The 13,154-nt window shown below is 47.2% G+C and overlaps 1 long non-coding RNA gene across 2 annotated transcripts; it reads left to right on the top strand.

Annotated features, from left to right (window-relative positions):
* Positions 1–1,250: 1,250 nt before the first annotated feature.
* LOC139045930 (uncharacterized) lies at positions 1,251–9,932 on the top strand. Of its 2 annotated transcripts, XR_011505384.1 has the most exons (4): positions 1,251–5,966; positions 6,864–7,045; positions 7,404–7,506; positions 8,426–9,932. It is a non-coding gene; the product is annotated as an uncharacterized lncRNA (long non-coding RNA). The 2 variants fall into 2 exon arrangements; XR_011505383.1 differs by having other exon boundaries at positions 7,404–9,932.
* Positions 9,933–13,154: the final 3,222 nt, after the last annotated feature.

The following is a 13,154-nucleotide window of genomic DNA, read 5'->3' as shown; positions in this document are numbered from 1 at the left end:
TGAGTTCATCCCCAGTGGCCAATGATTTAATCAATCGTGCCTACATCATGAAACCTCCATAAAAACCCGAAATGAAAGGGTTCAGAGAGCTTGTGGTCTGGGGAACACATCCATGGGCCAGGAGGGTGGTGCACCCCAACTCCACAGGGACAAAAGCTCGTGCACTCAGGGACCCTTCTGGATCTCGCCCTATCTATCTCTTCCTCTGGCTGGTCATTTGTATCCTCTGTCACATCCTTTATAATAAACCAGTGATGGTAAGTGACATGTCTCTCTGAGTTCTGTGAGCTGTTATAGTAGATTATTGATTCTGAGGAGGGGGTTGTGGGAGCCCCTGATTTGCAGTCAAGTCAGACAGAAGTGTGGGGACCCTGGGAACCCAATACCTGTGACTGGCATCTGAGGTGGGGGCAGTCTTGTGGGACTAAGCCCTTAACCTATGCGGTCTGCGCTAATCCTGGGTCGCTGGTGTCAGAAGAGAATTGAATTGAAGGCTGAGACTCCTGGAAGTCTCCTAGAATCCTACCTACAATTCACCGAATAAAGTGCAGTCACATGGCCACAGCAAGGGGCAAGACAGGCTGGGGAAGGTCTTTATTCTAGGCAAGAAGATCGGGATTCTGTTAGGAAGGAAAAAATGGGAGGGATGTATGTTAGGTATGGAACCAGCTACAACTAATGACGATAACATCTCCATTTATTGAGCACCTACTATGGGCCAGACACAGTGCCAAGCACTTAGTGTGGCCTGGTCAGACAAGGCTGCTCTGCCCCTTCTGTAGCCAGGGAAACACAGGCCTGCAGGCGTGCGCGCGCACACACACACACACACACACACGCACGCACAAAGACAGTGGGGCCTTTGGGGCCTGGCCTCTTCCCTGTGAGCCGCAGATGTGTGAAGTCTTTGTAATGTGACCCCCAGCAGGGAGGGGTAGTTTCCCTCAGCATAATAAGGTCAGGATTCCTGGTTCTCATGAAATTAAATCGAAATGCTCTAACTAGGAGGAATATGAATTTCCCATGCAGAAGATAGCAGGGAACGTTTTCAGAAGGAAATGAATCTTTGTGGTTTGAGACCTGTTTGATTTTAAATACATTGAGAGAAAAACAGCCACTACCTGGCATGGAAACCCCCACTGCTCCAGCCAACCCTCTCCTCCCCCTTCCTGACCCAGAGGAGTCAACAAATGATGAGACCAAAGTCCCTCTGTTCCCCTCTGCGAGTCAGCAGAAACTCGGAGAAGAAAGACTTTTGACGGTCAGCAGACTCCGGGAACTGTGTACTTTGCTATTTACGAAAAGGGGCTTCGGCGGGAACTTTGGCATTTTTACGGAGATGAGTGATGCTGCACACGAGGGCTGGGAGGCGGCAGGAAGAGAGGACCCGAGCTGTGAAAAGGCAAGAGAGAAGTAGGCGGTTCAGAGAGGAAGGGAGAATCCCAGGGCTGCCGTTTTGCACAACTCCAGGGTCACGTCCACCCACAGAGAGGCCAGCCCTGTTCCATAGACCCATTGGAAGGAGATCCTGCCGGAGGGGGAGCGGGGAGCTCGGAGGGGTGGAGGCTGAAGCAGGGCTCCTCCTCTGAGAAGTGGGAGATGCCCCAAGACTGGAGACCCGGTTTGGGGCTCCTGAGGATCGGAGGCCCAGGTACAACCTGGGAGACTGGCTCCTGGGTCTGGAGTAGCCAGTCTGAACAGAGACCCCTGCACGGAAATAGTGGTCTTGCCAACCTCAGGGGTTCTGCGGGCTTGAACAGATGGCATATCGGGGCAACCAGAGTAGATCAAAAGCCAGACGGCCCCCCTCAAACATATTTGCCTATAGAGGAATCCCACAACCTTCGTCCAAGACCAGAACTAGGAAGCCCTGAGTTATGGCCGAGTTTGCATTCCAACTACCTGAACAGGTCGGGGTCTTGGGTCAGGAATAATTGGATTTCAGAAAAAATTAAGTGATGTCCCTGGCTCCTGCGGTGGAAATTCATACCTGTCCCAAATTGCAAGGAAATGGATGTTATGTAAGAGGCAGGTGACCAGAGCCTTCTGCAAAGAGCCTGCCAAACCCAAGGTGAAGGGCATGGTCTTCCACAAGGCTGCCTGTCACTTCAGACTCCAGCTGCAAGTTTGGAAGTCCCCAGGCCCCCCTCGCTTTTGCCCTTTTATAGTATAGAAACAAGTGGGAAATGGAAAAATGAAAAGGCTGACTGTCATCAAAAGTGGTAGCTCTTGAAACAACTGGAACAGTTAAATTTGCAAAGAAGGGGAGATTTTAAGCCTTGATCAGAATTCTCCATCTTCGACCCCCCACAGCCTTCCCCAGGGCAGCTGAGGACAACTCCATCCTCCAAGTTGATTGGGCCAAACACTTTGGCCTTATTCTTGACTACTCGCTTTCTCTCATATACCATAGTCAAGTGGTCTGGAAATCAAAATTAAAATTTCTCCCAAATCCAAAAAAAATCCCAAAGTTGAGTGGGCTTGATGATATCATTAGGATCCCAGGTTCTCTTCCTCTTCCCTCTCGGCAGTCCACAGCATCAGCTTCACTGAAGACCGATTCCCCTCATGGTTCCAAAGTGGCTGCCACCACTCGCTGAGGCATCTCTGCCTTCTCATGGAAGAAGGAGAGGGAGGAGCTTCTCACACCCATCAGCCCAGAGCAAGCCCCTTCTTGCATCTCCTTGGTTCACTGGCTCAGTCTCAACTCTGAATCAATCACTGGCAAAGGGGGATGGAGTTGCCATAATTGATGTCGGCCAGAGCTTCTCAAGGTGTGGTCCCAGGACCAGCAGCATCAGCCTCACCTTGGAACTTGTTAGAAATGCGCATCCTCGAGCGTCGTCTCATATCTGCCGAATCATACACTCTGAGGGCGGGGGGCCTGGTGGGCTGGAGTTTCACAAGCCCTGCAGGGGATGCTGGCGCACGCTTAAATTGGAGGACCACTGCCTGATGGAAAGACCTTCTTAAACCACCATCAAGGCCCAGGGTGAGGATGACTTTGGAGGAAGGTAGGTGAGGCAACGTGTGGGCGGGGAGGGGGCCCTGCAGCTCACACTGTGGACAATGAGATGACAGGGACGATGTGTATCCAGGCGTCCCCATCTGCAGTAAGGAGACAATAAGATTGGAGTTTCCACCCCTAAAGGACCCCCAGAGGAAAGGGATAAAAGGACAGAAAGAGAAAGCGCCTCCCCAGACACTGTGCCATCTGATCTCACAGCGGTCCTTTAGAATAGATGTTAATAAATTCCCAGGTTAGCGACGAAGAAACTGGGGTTCAGAGAAGTCGCTGCTACCCAGCTATACACAGCCACCTGTCTGGGTCCCGCACTCACTGCCATGTGAGCTGTCCAATCTCTCGTCCACGTGACCAGAGAGGTACCGATGGCGGGGCAGTGGGAGCAGAGCAGTCAGCAGCAAGGGGGAATGTTTTGAGTAGAGAACTTTAAAACAATAATCAAACAGGCTAACAGTCAGTCATTATCAAAGTACAACAGCGATTTTTATTATCAAAATACAATAGCAATTCTAAACAATGTCTGTGACAAAATATTCTCCCCGGAGTTGGTTTAGGTTCTGAACAATTGCTACAGTTCCTGTTGAGTTTCAATAAATATAAATGGTTATATAATATTATAAATATATAATATGAATTCAAATAGAACCCAAAGCATAAATTTAAAACTAGCACTTTTTAATAACTCACCTTTTTTTTTTTAAAGATTTTATTTTTTTCCTTTTTCTCCCCAAAGCCCCCCAGTGCATAGTTGTATTATATTCTTTGTTGTGGGTCCTTCTAGTTGTGGCATGTGGGACGCTGCCTCAGCATGATTTGATGAGCAGTGCCATGTCCGCGCCCAGGATTCGAACCAATGAAACACTGAGCCACCTGCAGCGGAGCGCGCGGACTTAACCACTCGGCCACGGGGCCAGCCCCTAATAACTCACCTTTTAATAAACACTGCGGTCTGCCTGTAGGATGTTGATTCAGAGAATTCCAGTTGCTCAGCTGGTCCCTGACACGGCTGGTCTCAGCTATCTTGGTTTCAATGTAAGTTTATAAAGATATGAAATCATTGGGCACAGTTTATGACTCCAGAGTCTACGGTGTAACAGATTCGTCATTTAAACAGTAGATTAAAAAGAAAATAGTACAGTGATTGTAAAGATCAAGAAACAGAACTTAACCTACTTCGATTGTGTCACTCTATGTGGCCACTTGGAGTTTTTGTGTTTAAAATTTAAAACAGGGCAACAGTGTGTGAGCAACAAGGTGTAATACTTCTGTGTGCTCAGGGCTAATTTTAGTTCATGCATGAACTATTTTACTGAATTTCAACAATATATGTAAAATTGAAATGTGTTCCTACTTCCTAATTGTTAATTGTTTTAAAATGGAACAATCAATCAAGACAATGATGATCCTTATTGATCATTACGTGATTAATACTGAAAATGTTTTTATCATCTAGAGGGAGCGTTAAAGAATGATATGTTCTGGGTCAGACACGGGCCTTCAAGTGTCTGAAGACCATTTTCACACCACAGCTGTGAGCTCTCTCTTCTGGCTAGATGGCCCTAATTCCTTCGTCCGCTCCTCAGCTGACACATTTCAGACAGTCCACTTGCCACTTCTGTTACCTCTGGAGCCTGATGGAGACCTTCTAAGGTTGTGGCACCCAGAACGATGGATTCTGTACGAGAGAAGAGCAAGCACAAGTTTTAGAACCAAGTGGATCTGGATTCAAATCCTGGAGCTGACTGTGTGACCTTGGACAAGTAATTTTCTCTCTAAGCCTCTTTCCTCATGTCTACAATTTGGTTAAGAATCTTTGTAATCTCCTGGGGTTAATATGAGGATGAGATGAGCTAATTTATAATTATTTAGGTGTGATTAGTCACACTCTTTCCCTCTCCACCTTCCAAGGGAAGAGGATTCTCGCTGACTCAGCTCATACTGCTTGATTACGCAGGGTCCCAGCGGTGGGTTACATCTTGGGAGAAAAGTGGTCAGAGAGTTCGAGACCCGAGCATACTTCTAAGGAACTGCTTCCTGTAAGGAGACCTCTGTGATGGAAGAGGGAATGTTTTAAAGAAGTCTTACGCTACAATGGACATGTATTTACTCCAAAACCACACTTATTAGAATGGCTAAAATTAAAAAGACTGACCTTAGCAAGTGCTGGCAGGGATATGGAGCAACTGGAACTCTCGTCCACTGCTGTTAGAAAGGAAAGGAAAAGTGGCACAGCTACTTTGGAAAATAGTTTGCCGTGTCTTAAAAAGTTAAATATATAATAATCATATGATCTGGCTGTTCCACTTGTAGGTATTTACCTATGAGAAATGAAAACATATGTCTCCAAGTAGACTTGGACCGCAAACGTTCGTAGCAGCTTTATTTGTAATAACCAAAAGTTGGAAGCAAACCAAATGACTATCAGCCAGTGAATGGATAAACAAAATGTGGTCTATCCATACAATTGAATACTAGCCAGCCGAAAAAAAAGGGATGAATTATTCATGCACACAACAACATGCGTGAATCTCAAAATAATTATGCTGAGTGAAAGAAGCCAGACAAAAAGGAAAACATACTGTATGATTTCACTTATATAAAATTCTAGAAAATGCAAACAAATCTGCAGTGAGAGAAAACAAACGAGTGGTTATTTGGGAATGGGGGGAGGGCAGGGTAGGTGGGAGGATAGGATTGCAAAGTACAGGAGTAAACTTTTAGGAGTTACAGGTATCTTCTTTTATTTTTGGTGAGGAAGATTGGCCCTGAGATAACATCTGTGCCAGTCTTCCTCTATTTTGTATGTGGGACGCCTCTGCAGCATGGCTTGATGAGCAGTGCAGAGGTCCACGCCCGGCTGGGATCTGAACCGTGAACCCCAGATCACTGAAGTGGAGCAAGCGAACTTACCCATTACACCACCAGGCTAGCCTCGTTACAGGTATATTCTTTAGCCTGAGCATCGTGTTGCTATTACAGGTGTATGCTTATGTCAAAACTTATCAAATTACGCTTTAAATATGTGTAGTTGATTATATGTCAATTATACTTCAACAAAGCTCTTTTTAAAAATGTACTCACTCCTTTGCATTTTTTGAGAGATTGGGAAGAGATTTTAATTACTTCCAATTACATTTTTCCACCAGATAAGTCACTGCACGGAGACTAGGCAACCAGAAGTGCTGGTTATATTTGGCTTGCATACATTAGGCATACAGTTCATGCCTGGCTTCATAAATAGCACTGATTGGGATTATTAATGCAGCATCCCAGATCTCATCTGACTGGCACAGAACTCTCTATTTAGACCAGAAGTTGCAAACTTTAGGGGCCAGGCAGGTGAAATAAAGCGAGCAAAGAGAGACGAGCATATAGAATAGGTAATGGCAGAGACTATGGCAAAAATAATTGATGTCCACTCTAAATGCATGCAAATTCTGGGTGCTGAACAACAGACGTTGGTGGGCTGAATCCGGTAAGTCTGGGGGTGGGGAGTCGCTGCCTAGCCTCATGGTTGGATCCTGCGTGTAAAGTAGGTCCATGCAACTCGGTCATTGGATGACAACAGCTAACGTTTTACAAAATACTTTTATTCAGTCCTCCCAACAACTCTCTATGCTTGACAGGATTATCTCCATTTTCTAGATGAGGAAACCGAGGTTCGGAGATGTCACCAAGACCCCAGTCCAGGGTCAGTGAAGTTAAGATTCCAACTTGCTGCTTCTCACTCTGGCCTGAGTTTTTTCCCCACCCAGCTATGCCCATGATTGTATTGCCTTTGTTTACTTCCATGGAATAAACCACGTTTTTCCATGCAATTTTCTCTTCCTTCCCGCAGCAGTCACTTCCAGGGGACAGGGATGTTTTGGAAGAAAGCGCTCAAGGAGCCCTCTGGTGGACATTCTAGGAAAAAAAGAGTTGGAGACACGAACTGGCTGTTGCAACTCCCTATTTTTATTTTTATAAATTCCCTTTTTAAGGAGTTCATCCGTGTCTGAATATCCTGGGATAGTAAAGCGGGTAAGTTCACTTTAAGCAAACCATTATGTAAGAACTTAAACTTGCAAAATGGACTTGTTTATTCATTCCACAAATGCTTACATCTGGTGTGTGACAATCTTAACAGTTAACAGGGCTAACTCCACGCCAGGCCCACTTTTCAGTGCTTTACAGATATTAACAGTTAGTCCTGAAAAAACAATTATTGAGGTGGGTTCTGTTACATTTTAGTCCGTTCCAGCTGCCATAACAAAATACCAAAGGCTGAGTGGCTTAAACCACAGAAATTTTATTTCTCATGGTCCTGGAGGCTAGAAGTCCAGGATCAAGGTGCCAGCAAGGTCGATTTCATTCTCAGACCTCTTTTCTCACCTTTTAGGTGACCACCTTCTCGCTGTGTGCTCACATGACCTCTCTGTGCTCTGGAAGAGAGAGAGCAAGCTCTCTGGGATCTCTTCTCATAAGGACGCTAATGCTATCGGGTCAGATTCTCACCTTTACAGCCTCATTTAACCTTAATTACTTCTGTAAAGGCCCTATCTCCAAATACCATACAATGGGGGTTAGAGCTTCACCTATGGATTGGGGGTGGAGGGGGGGACCACAAACGTTCAGTCCATCGCAGTTATCGTCTCCGTCTTACAGACGAGGAAAATAGAGCCCTGGACACACACATTGGCAAACAAAATAGAAGCCACCTCCACCCTTCTGAGCTTACAGTCTGGCAGGAGAGACTGATATTAAATTACAAAATTTGATCATCACCGTGGAGAAAAAGCAGAGAGAGTTCAGCAAGGGTAGAGCAGTGGAATCCAGTCTAGATTAAGGAGTCAGAGAGAGGGACTTTCCTCAGGAAGCGCGGGGCGAGCAGAGAGGGGTGTAGAGTGGAAAACCCGGAGGCAGACAGAAGCAAGGTACATTCTAGAAACTGAAGAAGTGTGGATATCATGCAGCAAGCCACAAGGGGATGGTGACAGAGGGGGCTGGGGAGACGAGCTGGAGTCAGACCCCACAGGAGTGAGAGGTTCGACTTGGTCCCTAAGGCAATGGGGAGCCACTGAAGGCTTTAAGGGGAGGATACCATGGTCAGACTTACACCTCTTTGGAGGGGAATCTGGGTGAGATGAGGGCGGAGTGGTGGGAGGGAAGATCTCTTCTCCAGGGCTCCTTTCAGTGGGCACCCTGCCCTCCAGTCTGCCCTACCCTCTGCCCCCACGACGCATAAACATCTTGGCTCAATTCACACAAAACTTTTCAGGAGGACATCAATTTTCGAAGAGTTAGGGCAGTCGCCTCTAGAGGCAATCATAGACAGAAGGGAAGGAGGAAAAGGCAGCAGGGACATCTGAGTACCTACCATGTGCTACTTCATTTATTCCATTCATTCATTCATTCATTCAGGGGAGCCCCATGAGGTGTGTGTCAGAGACAAAGCCGGGGGCTCACGGAACCCATTTCCTCTTCCTGAGTGCTGGCACTACATTTCCCAGACCCCTTGCAGCTAGGACGTGAGCAATAGGCCATGAGCAGAAGTGACGCACCCCCTCTACCAGGCCTGGCCATAAAGCATCCTGTCCAATCTATTATGCTCTCTCTCCTGTCCTCGTGGAAGGGAGCAAAGAAGTTTAAGAGGATGGAGGCTTGTGATGAAAAGGGACCCAATCCTCGAGTCCATCAGTTGGAAGACACCTGCCCAGGAACATCTGCATCAGACATGGCATGAGAGAGAAATACACCTTTGTTGCATTAAGCCAGTGAGATTTTGTGGTTATTTGTCACAGCAGTAAGCCATCCTGATTAACACAACATATTTGATAGTATACCCATTTTTTTTTAAGATTTTATTTTTCCTTTTTCTCCCCAAAGTCCCCTGGTACATAGTTGTGTATTTTTAGTTGTGAGTCCTTCTAGTTGTGGATGTGGGGTGCCGCCTCAGCATGGCCTGATGAGCCGTGCCATGTCTGCGCCCAGGATCCAAACCCACGAAACACCAGCCCGCCGAAGCGGAGCACGCAAACTTAACCACTCAGCCATGAGGCCGGCCCCTATAGTATGACCATTTTACAGACCAGGAAACAAGTGGCCCAGAGAAGTTAATTAAGTAGATGATGGTCACACCGCTCATAAGGAGTACAGCAAGAATTTGAACCAAGCTCCACCTGACACTAGACATCCCTTTCGTTTGCTCTTCTCTTTCTTTCTTCAAATAACTTTTTTAAAACTGCATGAGGAATGCATACAGTGTTTTGTGTGAATGCAGCCTAATTCATTTAGTCAGTCCATTTCTGAGGGCTGTTTCCATTTTTTTCCCCTACTGTCATAAGTCCTTGACGTCATAATCCTTCAGTGAATATCCTTATAGCTAAACCTTTATGCATAATCCTTGATGGTTCCTTTAGGGTAAATTCTTAGCGATGGAATTTCTAGGTCAAAGTGTTTGCAAGTTTTATTAGGCTTCGGAAATACAGATAGCCAAACAAATCTCACACTCTTCCTTCTGCCCCGTGCTGGCTCCCAGGTGGTTGGCTGAGGATGGGGCGGTGCCTCCAGGTTTCTCTGACTTCTCTGGCTTCAGTGTAAGGCGTCGGGAACGCAGGGCCCAGCGCTGCTGGCTCCATACGAATCTAGGGCATCAGGCAAGGAAGAAGCCCGCTGGGTAAGGGGGCCCAGCCTACCAGTGGTCCCCATACACGTGCCATGAATAGGGCTTATTTTTCAAGCCCCAAAATTTATTAAATTTTATGTATTTCTTGAATAGATAAGGTGTGAACATGGCACAAAATTTGAAAGACAAAGGGTATAGAGCAGAAAGTTTCCTTCCCACCCCATCTTATATGCATCCAGGTCCCCCCTGTTCTGTGGATAAGCAAGCCAAAAGGTACGTATACATTACTTGATTGGATGTGGGAATTGTGAATTTTAGCTTGTTGGGTGCTGATATTTTTGTATTCTTATCAGTATTTTGTATTCTTATCAGTATTCGTGAGCTTCGTTCTTTGAAAGTACATACATTTTTTAACAGAAAAAAACAGCATACTATATACATAGTTTGGCACATGGATTTTTTTTTCTCTTAACTATACACTTAGGATTGTTCTATATCAGTCCACATAATTCTACGTGGTTCTTATTAAATGGATCTATAGTATTCCATTGTAGAGACATTTCATTATTTTTTTATGATTTCCCGTTCTTGGACATTTAGGTTGTTTCCAGTCTTTTGGTGTTGTAAATACAGTAGCAAGGAACATCCTTCACCGAATATTTATTAGACTCCCTTCTCCAACAGAAAGTGATTCCCCCAAGACCTGGGTGGATAACGAAGATAAGCTAGCAGAGACAGATGTGGTCCATGACCTTAGAGAACTTAAGATCAAGTGGGAAATAGACAGTCAACAAACAGGTGAAGTATGCGGAGCCACAAAGGGCATTGTGCCTTGGGGGCACTAACGGGGTGCCCAGACACATGCGCAGTGCCAAAGGGGACTTGGGGGAGTGCCTAGCCTTCCTCCCCATCATTTCCATCAGCAGAAGTCGAGAGAGGACAAATTAGATATTGACGTGGATGATATTTCAATCTCATGTAAAATATTATCTTAGGCTGAGTCTGACACAGGTGCCGAGATTCACTGAAGGAGCGAGGGAAGCAGGACAGGGCAGGGGAGGCTAGATAAAGTCCAGTCTGACCCGATCTACCATGGCAGGGGCAGAGGGCGAGGAGCTCTGGAGTCTAAATTGCACCATAGATGCGTCCCACCTTGAGGCAAGAGGGCCAGCCTTTTGTGTCCCTATGCCAGTCATGGACTGAAGCTGCTGGGCAGGGGAGATAGAAGCTGGTGTCATAACCTCCTAGGTGAGGCAGGGCCCCTTGGGGGAGGGCAATTTTCTGCTGAAGGGAGCAGCTGACACTCCTAGCGGATAGACAATGGATGTCCCTGCTGGAAAAAGGGATCTGAGCGGGGCACCTAGCATCTTCCACAGCTTCCCTACTGGGAAGGTTAAAGAAGGCTTCCCTTCTCCAACAGAAAGTGATTCCCCCAAGACCTGGGGGGATGAAGACGAGCTAGCACACAAAATGGAGGAAGGAGTGGGGAGAGCCTTCCAAGCAAAGGGCCAGCACTTGCAAAGGCATGGGGGTAGGGAGGAGCGTAGCTCGTTTGAGGAACTGAGAGACAGCCAGTGAGGCGGAAGTGCAGATAACTGTGGGCAACCGCAGGGCTGGAGGCCGGGTGGAGATTGTGCTGGCTCTTTAACTTCATCCTCAGGGTAAAGGGGAGCCACTGGAGGTTTAGAACAGCCGCATGACGTGAGCTGACTTCCATTTTCAAAGGACCCCTCTGGCTGCCGTGAGAAGAACGGACGCCTGGGGGCCAAGGGCAAAAGCTTGGACTCCAGTGAGGGGCTTAGTGGTCTGGTCCAGGCAGGAAATAATGGTATTTACACAAAAACCATATGAATATTCACAGCAGCATTGCTCATAATGGCCTAAAACTGGAAACAACCCAAATGTCCATCCACTGAAGAGTGGATAAACAAAATGTGGTCTAACCATACAATGGAATATTATTCAGCCATAAAAAACAATGAAGTAATGATATACGCTACAACGTGGATGAACCTTGAAAACATTATGCTCAGTGAAAGAAGCCAGACACAGAAAGACCATATAGGGGCCGGCCCGGTGGCGCAGCGGTTACATGCGCACGTTCCACTTCAGCGGCCTGGGGTTCACTGGTTTGGATCCCACGTGCAGACATAGCACGGCTTGGCAAGCCATGCTGTGGAAGGCATCCCACATAGAAAGTAGAGGAAAATGGGCACGGATGTTAGCTCAGGGCCAGTCTTCCTCAGCAAAAAGAGGAGGATTGGCAGCAGATGTTAGCTCAGGGCTAATCTTCCTCAAAAAAAAAAAAAAAAAATTGACTGGGCTACGGGATGTCCAGATAGCTGGTAAAACATTGCTTCTGGGTGTGTCTGTGAAGGCGTTTCCAGAAGAGGTTAGCATTTGAATCAGTAGACTGAGTGAGGCAGATGGCCCTCCCCAATGTGGGTGGGCCTCATCCAATTCCTTGAGGTCCAAAAGGAGCAGAAAGGCAGAGAAAGGGCATGTTTTCTGTCTCTGCTTGAGCTGGGACAGCAATCTTCTGCCCTCGGACGTCGGCGCTCCTGGTTCTTGGACTTTTGCGCTCACATCGGCGTTTACACCATCAGCACCCTTGATCAGGTCTTCAGAGTCAGACTGAAGCACACCCTAGGCTTTCCTGGGCCTCCAGCTTGCAGACGGCAGATTGTGGGGCTTCTCGGCCTCTGTAAACACGAGAGTCAGTTACTACACTGTCTCCTCTTATCTATATATCTGTATCCTGCAGGTTCTGTTTCTCTGAGGACCTTGATTAACATGTATATGAATTAGATCTCAGTCAACAGAAGGAGGGTGGGGGGAGGAGAAGGGTGACGCACCCAATGGAGGGAAATGGCTGACTTTGGGAGGTATTTTTGAAGGTGGGTGACTTAGAGGGAGAGAGAGGGGCAGGGAATGGCCCAGTAGGAGTCTCTCCTTCCCTCAGACATTTTACTGGGAGAAAAGCAGAAGCAGCAGCAGCTGTGGAGCCCCTATCAGAGAGTTGCCAGCTCCCCAGTCTGAGGTGCTCAGAGAATGGAGAGAACACGCAGCACTAGGCTTCAAAAAGGCTCAGATTTTGAGACCTCCATTCAGCGGCTTGCTGGCTGTTGTCCTTCTGCAAGTAGCTTGCCCTCTCTGGGCCTCTGGATGGAGGTGAGTCTGTGAGGCGCTGAGCTGCCTTCTCAGCACATTGTTGTAATCTGAGCACATCAGGACAAGCCCCAGGCTGCTGCCTTCTCCGTGTGGCTTCAGAGTCCCCAGGTAAAAACCCGACCTGCCTGGCCAGCCCCAGCTCTTAAACAACACGGCCCTGCCTCGGGAGAGCGTTTTCCCCTCCAGGACCTCAGTTCCACTGCTTCTGGAGCCCAGCATTGTCCCCGGTCCATCTTCAGGATAACCCCAGTCTCTTGTCTTTGCTAACTTCAAATCGTGCTTCTGCTGTGCCCTACCTATGACCTTGGGCAAGTGATGTGCTCTCCTAACCTCAGTTTTGTCATCTGCATGTTG

Source organism: Equus asinus, chromosome 8 (assembly GCF_041296235.1).
Source record: "Equus asinus isolate D_3611 breed Donkey chromosome 8, EquAss-T2T_v2, whole genome shotgun sequence".
Classification (NCBI taxonomy): Eukaryota; Metazoa; Chordata; class Mammalia; order Perissodactyla; family Equidae; genus Equus; species Equus asinus.
This window is presented reverse-complemented; position numbering and strand designations above follow the sequence as displayed.